Genomic DNA, 18,758 nt, shown 5'->3' on the forward strand with positions numbered 1-18,758 from the left:
AGAGTACTGGAGTGGGTTGCCGTTTCCTTCTCCAAGGGATCTTTCCAACCCAGGGCTCAAACCCGGATCTCCTGCATTGTAGACAGAAGCTTTACCATCTCAGCCACCAGGGAAGTCCTACAATACATGCCCTTTTCATATGTATATCAGACATCAATAAAACGCTTGCTTTTAAAAAAGGGTGGTCATGTGAAGAGCAGCCAAGAAAGCAGTAAGAACAAATGTCCAAAATGATGGTTTACTGAGCATTTTGTGAACCTGCACATAAAACCAACCATCTGTTTTAAATAGAAAATATTCCATAAAAAGAGAGGTAGCAGTAAAATTAGTATGAGGTCTTCAGGAAGAATAAACCCCTATTCTTTCCAGATGACATTCCAAGGAAAGAACTGAAAGAAAAATCTAAACCCAGAGAAGCTCTGAAATGGTGGGGTTCTAGACCCTTAATGTCTCATAAGGTAGCCACTATTCCACATGTGGCTGCTAAGCGCTTGAAATGTGGCTAGTCTTATTTGAGATGTGCTGTAAGTATAAAACACACGCTGGAAACCAAAGACTTAGTACAAGTAAAAGAATGTAAAATATGTCAATAATGTTTTAAAGTTTACAAGTTATTCTTTAACCTTTTTTCATTGAAGTATATCATGAATACACACAGAAAGCACACAAATCATAAGTGCATGAGTGAATGGACTTATCATAAAGTAGGCCCATGTTACCATGACGCTGTTAATAAAATCTAGCCAGCACCCTAGAAGTCTCCCTCTATACTCTCCAAAACATGTTGCCAAAGGTATAAACTAAAAGCCTGATTTCTAACACCATAAATTTTGTCTAGTTTTGAACTTGATATGAATGTAATCATGCAATATATTCCTTTGTGTCTGTATGAGCATCCAGCTAAATCACGTAGATCTGCAGTTCACTTTCATGGAGTCCTAAGATTCCATGATGACTATATCACAGTTATTCATTTTCTCATTGGATCATCTGTGCTGTTTCCATAATTTAGCTATTATTAAACAGTGCTTCTACTAATGTTTTAATACGTTTGTTGTTTTTTGTTTTGCTGGGTATTAGGTTATGCATATTTAACTTCAGTAAAAAAAAAAAAAAAGCCAGTTTTCCAATGAAGTTCTACGAATTTATACTCCTACCAGCGGTGAACCAATTTACATTCTCACACAGTACCAGCTGTGTGCCACAGCTTCACCAACATTTGATATTAACAGGCTTCTTTCATTTGGGCAGGTAGAGTAAGTTAGTGTAGTATCTCGTGTTGGATTGTTCCATTGTCAAGCTGTTTGTACTGGGAACTGTATTTCCCAGAATCTCCTTCCTTGTATGGCTCCTGGTTAAATTTCACCAAAGGTAAAGTGGCATGACATTTGGAAAGAGTAAATGTAGCCTCAGGCCTTATCCTTAAAGGTTTCCTGTGGTCAGAGGTGACCACAACACCTGTTCTGTAAGTGTGACAGAAACTTACAGAGGCGCAGATTGCATTCTAGTCTGCTGTTATTCTTTCTGACGCTGTGCCCAGCTCTCCTTTGCACTGTGGTTTCGTGTTGTCAAAATTACTAATGAAGTTAAGTATATTTTCACATGATCATCGGTCATTTGTATATCCTGCTCTGTACTGCTTAGGTCTCTTCTCTATTCTTTCCATTGATTATGTGGGTTTTTCTTACTGAATTGCCAGAGTTCCTAGTATGCTTAAATGGAATCCCTTTTTGCTTGATTCTCAAGTTTTATATTGACTTCATGTTGACAGAATTTTCAATATACTGAGTTAACTATATTTTTAAAAATAACTTCCAACTGATAAGGGATTAATCTCCAAAATATACAAACAGCTCATGCAGCTCAATATCAAAAAAACAAACAAGTCAATCCAAAAAACGAGCAGAAGACTGAAACAGACATTTCTCCATAGAAGACATTATAGATGGCCAAAAAGCACATGAAGAGATGCTCACAACACTAATTATTAGAGAAATGCAAATCAAAACTACAATGAAGTATCACCTCACACTGGTCAGAAAGTTGTTGTTCAACCCCTAAGTCATGTCCTAATCTTTGCAACCCCACAGACTTTTGCAACCCCATGGACTGCAGCACATCAGAATGGCCACCATCAAAAAATTTACAAATAACAAATGCTGGAGGAGGCATGGAGAAAAAGGAACCCTCCTACACTCTTGGTGGGAATGTAAACTGGTAAAACCACATGCAAAACAGTATGGAGGAACCTTTAAAAACTAAAAATAGAACCAGCAATGCCACTCTTAGGCTTATCCCCAGAAAAAAACCATAATTTGAAAATATACAAGCACCCCAATGTTCGATGCAGTGCTGTTTATAATAGCCAGTACATGGGAGCAACTTAAATGTCTATCACCAAAGGAATAGATAAAGAAAATGTGGTACATACAGCCAATGGAATATTACTTAGTCATAAAAAAGAACAAAATCGTGCGACCTGCAGCAACATGGACCTAGAGATTGTCATACTAAGTGAAGTCAGACACAGTAAAACAAATATTGTATGATATTGATTATATGCGGAATAAGTGTAAAAATGAACTTATTTACAAAGCAGAAATAGAGTCACTGATGTAGAAAACAAACTTATGGTTACCAGGGGATAAGAGGGGGAGGGATAAACTGGGAGACAGAGATTGATATACACATGCCAGCATACATGAAATAGACAACAATTAGAACCTACTGCATTCTTTGACATTCCCTTTCTTTGGGATTGGAATGAAGACTGACCTTTTCCAGTCCTGTGGCCATTGCTGAGTTTTCCAAATTTGCTGGCATATTGAGTGCAGCACTTTCAAAGCATCATCTTTCAGGATTTGAAATAGCTCAACTGGAATTCCATCACCTCCACTAGCTTTGTTCGTAGTGATGCTTTCTAAGGCCCACTTGACTTCACATTCCAAGATATCTGGTTCCAGGTGAGTGATCACGCCCTCGTGATTATCTTGGTCGTGAAGATCTTTTTTGTACAGTTCTTCTGTGTATTTCTGCCACCTCTTCTTAATATCTTCTGCTTCTGTTAGGTCCATACCATTTCTGTCCTTTATCGAGCCCATCTTTGCATGAAATGTTCCCTTGATATCTCTAATTTTCTTGAAAAGATCTCTTGTTTTTCCTATTCTTTTGTTTTCCTCTATTTCTTTGCATTGATGGCTGAGGAAGGCTTTCTTATCTCTCCTTGTTATTCTTTGGAACTCTGCATTCAGATGCTTATATCTTTCCTTTCCTCCTTTGCTTTTCGCTTCTCTTCTTTTCACAGCTATTCGTAAGGCCTCCTCAGACAGCCATTTTGCTTTTTTGCATTTCTTTTCCATGGGAATGGTCTTGGTCCCTGTCTCCTGTACAATGTCACGAACCTCCTTCCAGAGTTCATCAGGCACTCTGTCTATCAGATCTAGTCCCTTAAATCTATTTCTTACTTCCACTGTATAATCATAAGGGATTTGATTTAGGTCATATCTGAATGGTCTAATGGTTTTCCCTACTTTCTTCAATTTAAGTCTGAATTTGGCAATATGGAGTTCATGATCTGAGCCACAGTCAGCTCCTGGTCTTGTTTTTGCTAACTGTATAGAGCTTCTCTATCTTTGGCTGCAAAGAATATAATCAATCTGATTTCGGTGTTGACTATCTGGTGATGTCCATGTGTAGAGTCTTCTCTTGTGTTGTTGGAAGAGGGCGTTTGCTATGACCAATGTGTTCTCTTGACAAAACTCTACAGATCAAATTGCCAACATCCGCTGGATCATGGAGAAAGCAAGAGAGTTCCAGAAAAACATCTATTTCTGCTTCACTGACTATGCCAAAGCCTTTGACCGTGTGGATCACAATAAACTGAGGAAAATTCTGAAAGAGATGGGAATACCAGACCACCTGACCTGCCTCTTGAGGAACCTGTATGCAGGTCAGGAAGCAACAGTTAGAACTGGACATGGAACAACATACTGGTTCCAAATAGGAAAAGGAGTACGTCAGGGCTGTATATTGTCACCCTGCTTATTTAACCTATATGCAGAGTACATCATGAGGAATACTGGGCTGGAAGAAGCACAAGCTGGAATCAAGATTGCTTGAAGAAATATCAATAACCTCAGATATGCAGATGACACCACCCTTATGGCAGAAAGTGAAGAGGAACTAAAAAGCCTCTTGATGAAAGTGAAAGACGAGAGTGAAAAGGTTGGCTTGAAGCTCAACATTCAGAAAACGAAGATCATGGCATCTGGTCCCATCACTTCTTGGGAAATAGATGGGGAAACAGTGGAAACAGTGTCAGACTTTATTTTTTGGGCTCCAAAATCACTGTGGATGCTGATTGCAGCCATGAAATTAAAAGACGCTTACTCCTTGTAAAGAAAGTTATGACCAACCTAGATAGTATATTAAAAAGCAGAGACATTACTTTGCCAACCAAGGTCCGTCTAGTCAAGGCTATGGTTTTTCCCGTGGTCATGTATGGATGTGAGAGTTGGACTGTGAAGAAGGCTGATTGCCGAAGAATTGATGCTTTTGAACTGTGGTGTTGGAGAAGACTCTTGAGAGTCCCTTGGACTGCAAGGAGATCCAACCAGTCCATTCTGGGGGAGATCAATCCCGGGTGTTCATTGGAAGGACTGATGCTAAAGCTGAAACTGCAATACTTTGGCCACCTCATGCGACGAGTTGACTCACTGGAAAAGAGTCTGATGCTAGGAGGGATTGGGGGTAGGAGGAGACAGGGACGACAGAGAATGAGATGGCTGGATGGCATTACCGACTCGATGGACATGAGTTTGAGTGAACTCTGGGAGTTGGTGATGGACAGGGAGGCCTGGCGTGCTGTGGTTCATGGGGTCGCAGAGAGTCGGACACGACTAAGCGACTAAACTGAACTGAACTGAACTGAGAACCTACTGCGTAGAACGGGGAACTCTACTTAACAGTCTGTAACAGACTATATGGGAAAAGTCTTTAAAAAGAGTGTATACATACTATAAAGCAATTATCTTTCAATTGAAAATTTTTTGAAAAAGCGTATATATATATATATATGTATGTATATATGTATATGTTTAACTGATTCACTTTGCTGTACATCTGAAACACAACTTTGTAAATCAACTATACTCCAATAAAAATTTAAAAGATAAATATATAAATAAAATTAACTTCCCCTGTTTTTTTCCATTTTTAAAAACATGGCTACTAAAAACTTTAAAATTACATTTGTGGTTTGAATTATATTTCTATTGGATAATGCTGCTGTTGACCACTAAAGTCGAACTGTAGAACTTATCTTGATAGTTCTCCTATCATATGTTATTTTAAGGTCCTAAAAATGCAAAAACAAATTTTATCAGGGCCTTTAATTCATGAATATTTTTAAAAATTGAAGAGAAATGAAACATTTACCTTTAAGACTATTTAGGACAGATAAACTGTCACGTTTCTCTGCTTTCAGTTGAAATTATATCAACTGGGTGTGATAACACTCATGTGTGGTTATCTCTTTCTGTTCAGAAGTTCATACAACAGTGATACACACACATATTATTTAACTAGAAAAGAGAAAACAAATAACTTCCTAAGATACACAGACTATGTGGCTGAACAACTTTTTCAAAAAATGGGATTGGGTGGGAGAAAATTTAAAAGAGAGCATTCAGTATTAAAAGGATTAGAAAACACTGCCCTGGTCATTTAAGAGCAGTCCTCTCTAATTAATGATTTTTAAACAGGGGTAGCTAGTGTAATAAAACCGAAGATTATAATACCCATATTACAATGCTGTTCATAAAAATTCTTTAAATAGGAAGGAATACATATCCACATGATCACTCCCTCCCCTCACCCGCAAAAAAAGCTTTATACTGTGTGAATACTTTATATGTTGTTAAGCTGTTTGTGTTTACTGTAGAGCTATTTTGTGTATCCTTTGATCATAGAAACATCAGAAAACAGACGCTTTGCCACAGCTTAATTTACATAAAACCACTGAGACGCAGCTGTGAGCATGCGCAACCATTTTTTAATGTCTCATCAAAGTATGAGATCCTTTTTTCTTTTTACCTCAGCTGGTTTCACTGAAAGAAAGTAAATGCTACATGCCTGCTTAACATCAGCCACCACAAACCTTTAGCACGCTATTCTTACATGATTCTAATCCATCACTGGCTCAGAAGGGCACTTCTTTTATTAACTTTTAAAAAACTGACTCTCTTGAAATATCAACATTGCCCTGAAATACTGGATTTTTGTGTCTAAATGTATTGAATTAAGCAGACTCAGAAGACTCCAGTTTTAATTTCTTCTTGGCATTTTAAACCTAGACTCAAGTAAGTAACAAGCAAGATTTTCAGGCTACTATATAATCCAATTTCTCAAGGTTACAATCAGGTTAAATTCTTGCCCACTGGAACCTGTCACAAGGATAAAGAGCTATGATTTAAGAAAAAATGAAGAGGAAAAACTCATCGTTAAACAGAGAATGAATAATAATAACTGAAATTGATTAGATTCACAAGTGCTTTTCAGTTCTCCATTTAGCCTTGAACCAGGTTTTGGTATATTTTAAAGCATGTGTACAGATATTATAATTTCAAAAAATGAGACTGGCGTTCTTGTTTTCTCTTTTAAAATTAGTCTGGCAATAGACAAGAGCAATGAGTGGGGAAGGCCTGCATTCATTCTTCTCTCAGGGACCAACTACTTCTGGATCCATGAGGTACGACTTAACTTCTCCAAGCCTTGAATTCTAAAATGAGAGGCTGTAATGATTTCTAAAATATACCACTATAACAATAACATTCAGAGCTACCCTTCACAATGTCATGAGGTAGGACCTATGCTAAGTGCTACACGCAAATCTTATTTATTCCCACAACAACCTATAAGATGGGTCATAAAACACTTAAGCTAAATTATTTCTTAATCTTCTTAACCCTGTGATATTTGATGATATCCACATTATGAAACCTCAACTCTAGATAATCCACAGATACAGCAATTAAGAATGCAGAATCTGGTTGGTAATCACCTCAGTGTTCCTTAAACAGTCGAGTTTCGAGGTCTTTTCACTCGGTCTGTTCTGATGGCTGACTCCCTCCAGTGTGAAACAGAAGGATGACTTTATTCTGTGAGCAGGACAACTATGAGATAATAAGTTTTATGTATAAAAGTCTGTGGAAAGAGTCACCTAGAATGTCCTCTCAAACCAGTCAGTGGAGGCTTTCTGCAGGCGACTCCCAAGAGATCCCCAAATGCCACAGAAACTCCAGGAACTTAGGAAAGAGGGGCTCTTCAAGCACTCAAGATTTCTCTGGCCGTCTTCTTTACCAATGCCTTTGTACTTACTACCATCTCCAAGACCAGGAAGTTCTACATCCCTGCCAACTATTTCATTGGCTCCCTGGCCATGACTGACTTCTTAGTTTCTATTTTGGTCATGTTCATCAGCATCACATATACAACCACCCACACCTGGGGCTTTGGCCAACTCCTGTGTGACATCTGGTCATCTACTGACATCACATGCTGCAAAGCCTCCATCCTGGTACTGGGCCATCACTGATACCCTGGAGTAAACACCAGACAGTGGGCCATGCGGCTGCCACGCTTGCCATCATCTGGGCCATTTTCATCCACATCTCCATCCCATCTCTCTTGTGGCAGCAGGCTAAAGCTCACGAAGAAATATCAGCTTGCCTGGTGAATGCTTCTCTGATCTCTTACATTATCTATTCCATCTGTAGGGCCTTCTACATCCTGCCTGCCTTGCTCATTATCTTCTCTGGACAAACCTACATGGCCACCTGGAACCACATCCTGAATCCACTATCACTTTATGGGAAGTGCTTCACCAACAGCCCATCTCATCAAAGACTCTGCGGGGTCCTCGCTCTGCTCGCTCAACGCCAGCCTTCATGAGGGGCACTCTCATTTGACTGGTTTTTCCCCTCTCATTTTCAACCATGTGAAAATCAAGCTTGTGGATAGTGTTCTGGAACACAAGAGGATTTCTGCTGCCTGAGAGAAGAAAGCCATGAAAAACCTGGGGAAGCATCCGGAGCCTTTATCATCTGCTGGCTGCCCTTCTTTGCTGAATCTTCAGCCCTCCTTATCTGCCAGGGCTCCTGCTGGACTTATCCAGCCCTTTTGACTTTTTCACTTGGCAAGGCTATCTAAACTCCCTCATAAAACCAGTAATATACACTGTGTTTAACAAAGAGTTTCAGCAAACATTTCAGAAAATTGTCCATTTCCAAAAAGCCTCTTAGTCTTATTAATATTTGGTGTAGTTACCGCTGTTGTCTTTTATGGCCTGTAACCTGATTGAATTAGTGAAAGTCACTCAGTCGTGTCTGACTCTTTGCGACCCCATGGACTACACAGCCCATGGAATTCTCCAGGCCAGAATACTGGAGTGGGTAGCCATTCCCTTCTCCAGGGGATCTTCCCAACCCAGGGATCGAACCCAGGTCTCCCGCACTGCAGGTGGATTCTTTACAAGCTGAGCCACCAGGGAATGTCTTTTTTATTCTTCTTACTGCTACTGCTACTGCTAAGTCACTTCAGTCGTGTCCGACTCTGTGTGACCACATAGATGGAAGCCCACCAGGCTCCCCCGTCCCTGGGATTCTCCAAGCAAGAACACTGGAGTGGGTTGCCATTTCCTTCTCCTTATTGCCTTATTCTTCTTAAGAGTTGGGTTAATCCCGATATCTTGGGTTTGGGTTCAATTAATAAAAATCTCAATTTTTCTTTAAAAGAATGTGGACTCTGGAAAGCAGACCATTTAGAATAGGATCCCAGAGACCCACTAAACAGATAGGCAGCCTTATGTGAAATGTTTAATCTCTGTACTACAGTTTCCATGTAAGAAAAATGGAGAAAATAATGTTATTACCTCACAGGGTTATTGTAAGGGTTAGATTAGGTAATTCATGTAAATCACATAGAACGGCATTCCCATTTAAAGCATATATGGACTGCTGAGAGATGCTGGAGAAAGACAAAAATGAGCAGACAGCTTCAGTCTCTAAGATAAAACTGTGGCTGAGATGCAGAATGCTATCTACTCAGTCTTACAAAGGTTGTGACTGAAGAAAAGTCATTTTTTTGAAAATGGAAAAATTGTCCAGTTGTGAAGAAGGAAGCCGCATGTGATACATCATGTGCAAACTAATAGAGTTTCTAGAACGAATTCTAATAGCACCTTCCAAGGCCTTCAAAGCCAATGATGAAAGACTAAGTACATCAAGGGTATTAAACTTTTCAGAGAATCAAATAAGACAACTTGATGATCATAGAAGAAACATTATGCTCAAGAATGAAGAGAATAAATGTGTCACTTGCCTCTATCTTCATGTAAGGTTACTTATTTCTAAATTGCTTTGTAAGGTAGGTAGACTTGAGGTATGAAAATTGAACTTTCAGGGTCCAAAAGACAAACTAGATGTTGAAAAAGCTCCAAGATAGATATAAAGAACACTTGACTCTTGAAGGCATTCAAGGGTTAAGATGTGAAACTCCTGGTCCAAATGGATAACCTACTGCCACGAGTGGTGACTGTGCCAGAAAAAGAATGAACTACAATTTTGATCCTCATCACTCACAACAACTTATGGGGTCTTTGGTTTAAAAAAAAAATGGATAAGAATCAATTATTTTAGGTTCTGAAAATGAAAGTGAAGTTGCTCAGTCGTGTCCGACTTTTTGCGACCCCATGGACTGTAGCCTACCAGGCTCCTCCGTCCGTGGGATTCTCCAGGCAAGAGTACTGGAGTGGGTTGCCATTTCCTTCTCCAGGGATCTTCCCAACCCAGGGATCGAACTCAGGTCTCCCGCATTGGAGGCAGATGCTTTGACCTCTGAGCCACCATGGAAGCCCATTTTAGGTTCTAAGATCATCTAATTTTTCTTAGGAGACAATATAATCACTAACCCTTACAAATAAATAACAAAAAGTTCCATACCACAGTAGGATTCTTAATTTTTTGTTGGTGTTTTAGCCAGTAGAAAAAAATAAACCACAGGAAAAGCAAAATTCCAATCTCACTCTTATAAAATAATTAACTATTTGCAAGGCTGTAATAGTTATATTAATAGAATTTTCAAAATTAATTAAAAGGAAAAACAAAAGTTCAGTACCCAGCACTAAGCTTTAATATATTTGTCGCCCGGTCAACTGCAGCAGACAGCTAGCTGCTCACCAAAACCCATTCTCATCTTTCATACTTAGCATACCACTATCCTATGTTTCTCAGGCTCCCTGAGAAATACGGCTGTGGTCACATAATAGAGTTTTAGTTAAGAGAATGGGCACAGAAGTATAGACATATGTGTGCCCCAACCAGGCCTACATAACAGAGTATTAGTTAAGGGAATGGGCACAGAAGTATACATGTATGTGTGCCACAACTAGGCCTTGTCCATAAAAATCTCCCAAGACATACGTCTGTACTGTCCTTCTCTTCTGGCTAGCTCAAATGAGGATGGCTCAAGGGTGACCTTAGAAGTCACACTTTAAAATGGCAGTGGTCTTTAAGCTTAAAAGACTTTGAGGAATAAAAACCACCATGCTCACCTGTTCACATACTAGTATTGTTATATAAGCAAGAAATAAACTTCTACCTAATTTGCATCATTATAAATTTTGAGGTCTATCTGTGACAGCAATTAGGTGACATTAAATAATGTAAAGTTTAAGTAATGCAGAAGTTCAGATTCTAAATAACTTTAGAAACTTAATAATATATGAAGAGAACAATTTAGGCCCAACAAAAATACTCAAGAAATAAGGAGATCTCAAAAACCTTATTCATCTAAATTTAAAAAATTTTCTTCTTAACATTCTTATTAGCAAATAGAGAGACCAGTCAAAATACCTTGGCCAATACATAAACACCTATGAATTATAAATTTATGTTTCATGATATGAATAATAAGCAACATTAATTATATAACATTATGTTGACATCAAGTGTTTAGACTGTACCAAGCACTGTACTAAGCCCTCATTTTTTCACCTCAATCCTTTGAGGGAAATACTATTATAATTCCTATATTATGAATGAGAAAACTGAGGCACAGATTAAGTAACTTGCTCAGGTCATACTGCTACAACGTGACAGATCTGGGATTTGAATCCTAGCATTTACTCTCCTGAGTTCACTCTTCTAAACTACTACGTAAAAATGACTCTATAAGCTGCACTCTATTGCCTTAACATTATAATACAGTTTCTAAAGTAATTTAACTTGCAACCATAAAAGATATACTTAAAGAATATAGCTCTCCATGTACTTAAAAAAAATCTGTGTATAAAATGCTACAACTATACAGATAAATTAAAAAATGTGGTACAGTGAGAAGGGACAGTCACATATATCATGGGATGTGAATAGTACTAAAAAAGCCAACACCAATCTCTTCCTTGCCAAACACTTTTAAATCACAATCCTTAGAGAATAGGATAGGGATCTGTGACTGAGAATCTAATCTCTTATTTCTAGTTCACCATAATCCTGAGCGTAAAAAACTAGCTCCGGGTACATTTATGAATGGCAGCATAACTCTCAAAATCCCTTTGATTTCTGACTTTTTTCCAAACCACCGTACCCTATGTAATCAATTGCTAAGCCTGTCTGTTCTTCTTTCAAAATGTCAATTATGTTATTCATTTTCATTGCCATTAATCTAAATTAAACCCTCACTACCTATCACCTGCACTAGTGTTTTTGCAACTTACTAAAACTGTCTTATAAGAGAAATATTTGACATCTTGATCTAATATAAAAACACATGTATATGTGTTTATGAATGAGACCATATCCCTATGAAATAACACTTTCTCTTCCTAAGAGCAATTTACCCTGATACTGTTTTAAAACTTTGGTTACATCTCTCACTGTATTGATTTCCTGACTCATTGGTGGGTCACAACCTGGAGTATGAATGACTCTGACCATTGCTAATGCTTTCTTATTGCCTCCACACTCCTGGCTGCTATTCTACTTATCTCCACGAGATTAATTCCTTTTAAAGTTCCATTCTAATTTTGTCTGTTTCCTATCCAGCATTCATTATGAATGCCTCTAAACATTTCAAGAAGAATGTCCAAATTCTTTAACCTAGTATTTAAGGTTTGACCGAACCTGAGCCTAGGTTCGGTCAAAGACACATACAAATGTATTACTTCAACTATAGACAAACTGAATAACCCTGAACACTAGTTATTTCCTGATTTTTTTCAGACTGAATTCTGTGCCTTCCCTAGTCTCGTGATAAACTAATAACAATCCTCCTCCACTCATTCATTCAGTGTAAATTTAGTGAGCAGCTGTAGGTTCTGGGGGCTCCCCTGGTAGCTCAGCTGGTAAAAAATCTCTCTGTAATGTGGGAGACCTGGGTTTGATCCCTGGGTTGGGAAGATCCCCTAGAGAAGGGAAAGGCTACCCACTCTAGGACTCTGGCCCGGAGAATTCCATGGACAGAGGAGCCTGGCAGGCTACAGTCCATGGGGTCGCAAAGAGTCAGACACCTGACTTAGCAACTTTCACTTTCTTTTCAATTTCATACGTTGTGGACACAGTAGGAGGTCAGTGGTCCCTGTACTCACAGAGTTGACAGTATGGCGCTATAATGTGAAAATACTGACAAAATGTGAAAACAGTTACAAAAGGGGAAGCAGAGCATTACTGAATCATACACTAGAAAGAGCTTACCTGGTTAACAGGGTCAGAGCAAGTCTCCCAGAGAAAAAGTCATTTAATCTAAGCACCAAAGGATAAAAAGGATTTACCAAGTGAGAAGTGAGGGTAAGGGTTCTAAGATACGAAGACAGCATGCTGAGGACCATGAGAAGAGAAACTATGGAAACCTCAAAGAAGTGAAAGACAACCAGTTTGCGTGGAGCAGAGAGAATGCCAATCAGAGTGGCCTTGAGCTGGAAACAGCAGATTGTGGATGGCATTATATCCCAGGTCAAATGTCAGTGTAGGAAGCATATATATGCCAGTCAGTGACTGATATAAATGTCAGTGTAGGAAGGAACATTTGAGGATATTTAAGATATGTTTCTTGCCCTCTAAGAACTCAGATTCTCCTGTTGGGACTGATAGGTAAGCTTGTAGTGGAATAAGAGACAAACTAGATATATGTTCAAGTAGTTCAGAGAAAGAAGTATTAACCTTTTCTGGTAGCTTGGGAAAAGCTTCCTAGAGGATGTCATGCCTGAGCAGGAATTTGAAAAATGAATATGAACTGGCAATGGCTTTTCAGGCCAGGGACCAGCATGTACAAAAATACAGGAACATTAGAAAAAAAAAAGAATTCCAAACATGGCTTTCCTATGAAAACTCTCCTTGATAGCCCAGAGAAGAAAGAGTTCTCATGTCCCTCAGAATTCAGAGCGCCTGCACCACAATGGAGTTAGTCTACAAGATGATAAGGTACTTGAAGAAAAAGGCTTCATTCTCCCCTTTTTTTTTTAAATCAATTGAGCTTACCACAGTACTTTGCTTATAGAAGGCACTCAATGTAAGTAAATATATATTTGTAGAATAAACATAAGTATTTGTTGAATTAAAATTACCAAGTGATCCTTTATATATAGAAAGAATAAGAGAGGAAAAATACTTTACTATGTGCTTTCCTGGTGGCTCAGGGGGTGAAGAATCCACCTGCCAATGCAGGAGACACGGGTTCGATCCCTGGGTCGGGAAGATCCCCTGGGGAAGGTTATGGCAACCCACTCCAGTATTCTTTCCTGGAGAATTCCATGGACAGAGGAGCCTGGCAGACTACAGCCCATAGGATCGCACAGAGTCAGACATGACTTCGCAACCAAACAATGACATACTTTAATACATTTTTCAGCATCTGGAAAGGAGATTACCTAAGAAGAAAGGGCTGGGTAGTGAAATCCCTGTGACTTTACAGATCAAACAGAAGGGGGAGGCTCTAAAGTGAGCTGTCTGGGTGTTCCTTATCAGTCAGTTCAGTCGCTCAGTTGTGTCCGACTCTCCGCGACCCCATGAATCACAGCACGCCAGGCCTCCCTGTCCATCACCAACTCCCGGAGTACACTCAAACTCATGTCCACAGAGTCGGTGATGCCATCCAGCCATCTCATTCTCTGTTGTCCCCTTCTCCTCCTGTCTTCAGTCTTTCCCAGCATCAGGGTCTTTTCCAATGAGTCAATTCTTCGCATGAGGTGGCCAAAGCATTGAAGTTTCAGCTTCAACATCAGTCCTTCCAATGAACATTCAGGACTGATTTCCTTTAGGATGGACTGGTTGGATCTCCTTGCAGTCCAAGGGACTCTCAAGAGTCTTCTCCAGCACCACAGTTCAAAAGCATCAATTCTTCTCCGCTCAGCTTTTTTTACAGTCCAATTCTCACATCCATACATGACTACTGGAAAAATCATAGCCTTGTCTAGACGGACCTTTATTGGCAAAGTAATGTTTCTGCTTTTTAACATTTATAAGGGCTTTCCTTATAAAAGGCAACAAAAATGGATGAGAATGACACAGTACATAGTCATCATTAAAATGTATAAGGTTGAAAAATTATTATTATTTTTTAAAACTGTCTATCTACAAATACTGACATAATCAAGAATTTGGCAAAGTTGATATCATTTCGGGCAGAGAACAGAGAATTTAGTAGCTCTTCTTCTCCTTCCCCTAAGGAGCCTTGAGTTTTAGGAAATTATTTAAATTAATTTCAAAATGTTTTTGTAGACATTAATAACCTCTGACCATACCAATGAATTCCAATGACATCACTGTTTCCATGGAAACTAATGCACTTCAAAAGGGGAAAAAAAAGAGAACAAGACTAAAAACCAGGAAAAAAATGAAATAAAGTGGTACAAACAAAGCATAACATTTCTCCTTTGCATTTATGGAACACTTTCTAATTTCAAATGCTTTACCATTACTCAGACTTCAAGGCTCTTAAGTGCCAGAAGGATCTCAGAGGTCATCAAATCCACATCTTGCTCAAAGCCAGGATTCCCTTCACAAGGTAGCTATACCATGGCTGTCCTCCAACTGCTTACAGAGCTCTCTGCTGGGAAGTTCTCACTCATTTACTTGCAAAGATTACTGAGCACCTGTCTTGTTTTGCAGGTTAAGAGCTGACTACAACATTCTACGGCTTTTTAAAATTTTTTGCAGTTTAGAAGGCAAATAATTAAAATGGATGAAGAATGAGGGCTATAATAAAGACAACAGACAATGTCAAAAAAATAATGGAGGAATTATGCATTTCCAATGACTTTCATTTCCACTCCTCTTCAGTCCCACACGCCCATGACCAACCGTATCCTGTTCCTTGTCATGACCCAGAACTGCTCTGACTCTGCAAATTTATATTCCAACATTCACTTTCACTTCAGGAACAGCTCCTTTTTTCCATAACTAATTCTGCCCTGGTCCCACAAGCCTTATGCTGCCCAGTACTTCCTCACAATACTTTCTGGTTGACAGCTCAACTTTTGTCCTTTAGTGACACCCACCTAACAAAATTCTGGCTTCCTCTCTTTTTTAAAAACTTTTCTCGCAAGGATTTCATGCTCCTTTTGAGTAAGCTGGACACTTGCCTCTGCACTCATCTTACAGAACTAGAAGTTAAGCATTCACCTATATGCTGATAGAATGGTTATTATCCTGACCTTGAAGTGGCAGTAACAGATCATTGGCTCAGTTATCTAATTCCTACCAGAAAGATGGATTATGAATTACTTGTTCTCATAATTTAGGGTGGATAACTATCTAACATTTTGCTGATTTATACTTTAAAATCTCATATAAGTATTCTTATTAGTTATCTGAGTAGGCATTACTTGCATCTAGTTTATCTTGGAAGGCATAATAGGAAATAAAATTGTTCAACTAAGTGCTTTATTGAGACAGTTTTCTATCTGAAGCAGGTATTTGGTTACTATTGCTTTAAAATTTGTCCAAGCTAAACTTCAAATTTATAAGCTTTTGCACAGGAAAGGAAACTATAACAAAATGAAAAGACAACCTATGGACTGGGAGAAAATATCTGCATATGATGCAACTGATAAGGGTTTAACTTCCAAAATACACAAACAGCTCTTACAACTCAATAACAAAAGAGCAAAACAGCCCAATCAAAAAACGGGCAGAACACCTAAATAGACATTTCTCCAAAGAACACATACAAATTATACTCAAATCACTAATTATCAGAGAAACGCAAATCAAAACTGCAAAGAGAAAGGCCATTACTAAAAAATCTACAAACAGGAAACAGCTGGCGAGAACATGGAGAAAAGGGAACTCTCCCGCAAATGTAAATTGGTGCAGTCACTATGGAGAACAGTAAGAAGATTCTTCAGAAACCAAAAAATAGAGCTACTGTATAATCCAGCAATCCTACTCCTGGCCATATATCCAGACAAAACTAAACCAAAAAGATACATGCACCCCCATGTTCACAGAAGCATTATTTACAATAGCTAAGGCTGATGAACTCTGGATGGAGGTTCGTGACATTGTACAGGAGACAGGGACCAAGACCATCCCCATGGAAAAGAAATGCAAAAGAGCGAAATGGCTGTCTGAGGAGGCCTTACAAATAGCTGTGAAAAGAAGAGAGGCGAAAAGCAAAAGGAGAAAAGGAAAGATATAAGCATCTGAATGCAGAGTTCCAAAGAATAGCAAGGAGAGATAAGAAAGACTTCCTCAGTGATCAATGCAAAGAAATAGAGAAAAACAACAGAATAGGAAAAACAAGAGATCTCTTCAAGAAAATTAGAGATTCCAAGGGAACATTTCATGCAAAGATGGGCTCGATAAAGGACAGAAACGGTATGGACCTAACAGAAGCAGAAGATATTAAGAAGAGGTGGCAGGAATACACAGAAGAACTGCACAAAAAAGATCTTCACGACCAAGATAGTCACGATAACGTGATCACTGACCTAGAGCCAGAGATCTTGGAATGTGAAGTCAAGTGGGCCTTAGAAAGCATCACTACGAACAAAGCTAGTGGAGGTGATGGAATTCCAGTTGAGCGATTTCAAGTCTTGAAAGATGATGCTGTGAAAGTGCTGCACTCAATATGCCAGCAGATTTGGAAAACTCAGCAGTGGCCACAGGACTGGAAGAGGTCAGTCTTCATTCCAATCCCAAAGAAAGGCAATGCCAAAGAATGCTAAAACTACCGCACAATTGCACTCATCTCACATGCTAGTAAAGTCATGCTCAAAATTCTCCAAGCCAGGCTTCAGCAATATGTAAACCGTGAACTCCCAGATGTTCAAGCAGGTTTTAGAAAAGGCAGAGGCACCAGAGATCAAATTGCCAACATCCGCTGGATCATGGAGAAAGCAAGAGAGTTCCAGAAGAGCATCTATTCCTGCTTCATTGACTATGCCAAAGCCTTTGACTGTGTTGATCACAATAAACTGTGGAACATTCTGAAAGAGATGGGAATCCCAGACCACCTGACCTGCCTCTTGAGAAACCTGTATGCAGGTCAGGAAGCAACTGTTAGAACTGGACATGGAACAACAGACTGGTTCCAAATAGGAAAAGGAGTACGTCAAGGTTGTATATTGTCACCTTGCTTATTTAACTTATATGCAGAGTACATCATGAGGAACGCTGGGCTGGAAGAAGCACAAGCTGGAATCAAGATTGCCGGGAGAAATATCAATAACCTCAGATATGCAGATGATACTACCCTTATGGCAGAAAGTGAAGAGGAACTCAAAAGCCTCTTGATGAAAGTGAAAGAGGAGAGTGAAAAGGTTGGCTTGAAGCTCAACATTCAGAAAACAAAGATCATGGCATCGGGTCCCATCACTTCATGGGAAATAGATGGAAAAACAGTGGAAACAGTGTCAGACTTTATTTTTTTGGGCTCCAAAATCTCTGCAGATGCTGATTGCAGCCATGAAATTAAAAGACGCTTGCTCCTTGGAAGGAAAGTTATGACCAACCTTGATAGTATATTAAAAAGCAGAGACATTACTTTGCCAACAAAGGTCCGTCTAGTCAAGGCTATGGTTTTTCCCGTGGTCATGTATGGATGTGAGAGTTGGACTGTGAAGAAAGCTGATCGCCGAAGAATCGATGCTTTTTGTTGGAGAAGACTCTTGAGAGTCCCTTATGCTGCAAGGAGATCCAACCAGTCCATTCTAAAGGAGATCAATCCTGGGTGTTCATTTGAGGGACTGATGCTAAAGCTGAAACTGCAATACTTTGGCCACCTCATGCGATGAGTTGACTCACTGGAAAAGACTCTGATGCTGGGAAAGGTTGGGGGCGGGAGGTGAAGGGGACGACGGAGAATGAGATGGCTGGATGGCATCACCGACTCTGTGGACATGAGTTTGAGTGTACTCCGGGAGTTGGTGATGGACACGGAGGCCTGGCGTGCTGTGATTCATGGGGTCGTGGAGAGTCAGACACGACTGAGCGACTGAACTGAACTGAAGGCATGGAAACAACCTAAATGTCCAGTCCACCAATAGATGAAAGGATAAAGATGTGGTGTGTGTACATACATATACAATGGAATATTACCCAGCCATCAAAAAGAACGAAATAATGCCATCTGTAGCTACATGCATTGACTTAGAGATTATCACACTAAGCAAAGTAAGTCAGAAAGAGAGACGAATGCCATATAATGTCACTTATATGTGGAATCTAAAATATGACACAAATAAACTTACCCGTGAAAAAGAA

General features: G+C 39.3%; 1 protein-coding gene and 1 pseudogene across 2 annotated transcripts in view; one reads left to right on the forward strand and one right to left on the reverse strand.

The window, feature by feature from the left end:
• NUBPL (NUBP iron-sulfur cluster assembly factor, mitochondrial) overlaps positions 1-18,758 on the reverse strand; it is a 258,493-nt gene that overhangs the window by 50,235 nt on the left and 189,500 nt on the right. The gene's annotated exons all lie outside the window — the stretch shown is intronic.
• Positions 721-8,300, forward strand: LOC148774519 (5-hydroxytryptamine receptor 1D-like; annotated as a pseudogene).

This window comes from Moschus berezovskii, chromosome 21 (assembly GCF_049115385.1).
Source record: "Moschus berezovskii isolate FMDL1 chromosome 21, NW_MosBer_1.0, whole genome shotgun sequence".
In the NCBI taxonomy this organism is placed as follows: Eukaryota; Metazoa; Chordata; class Mammalia; order Artiodactyla; family Moschidae; genus Moschus; species Moschus berezovskii.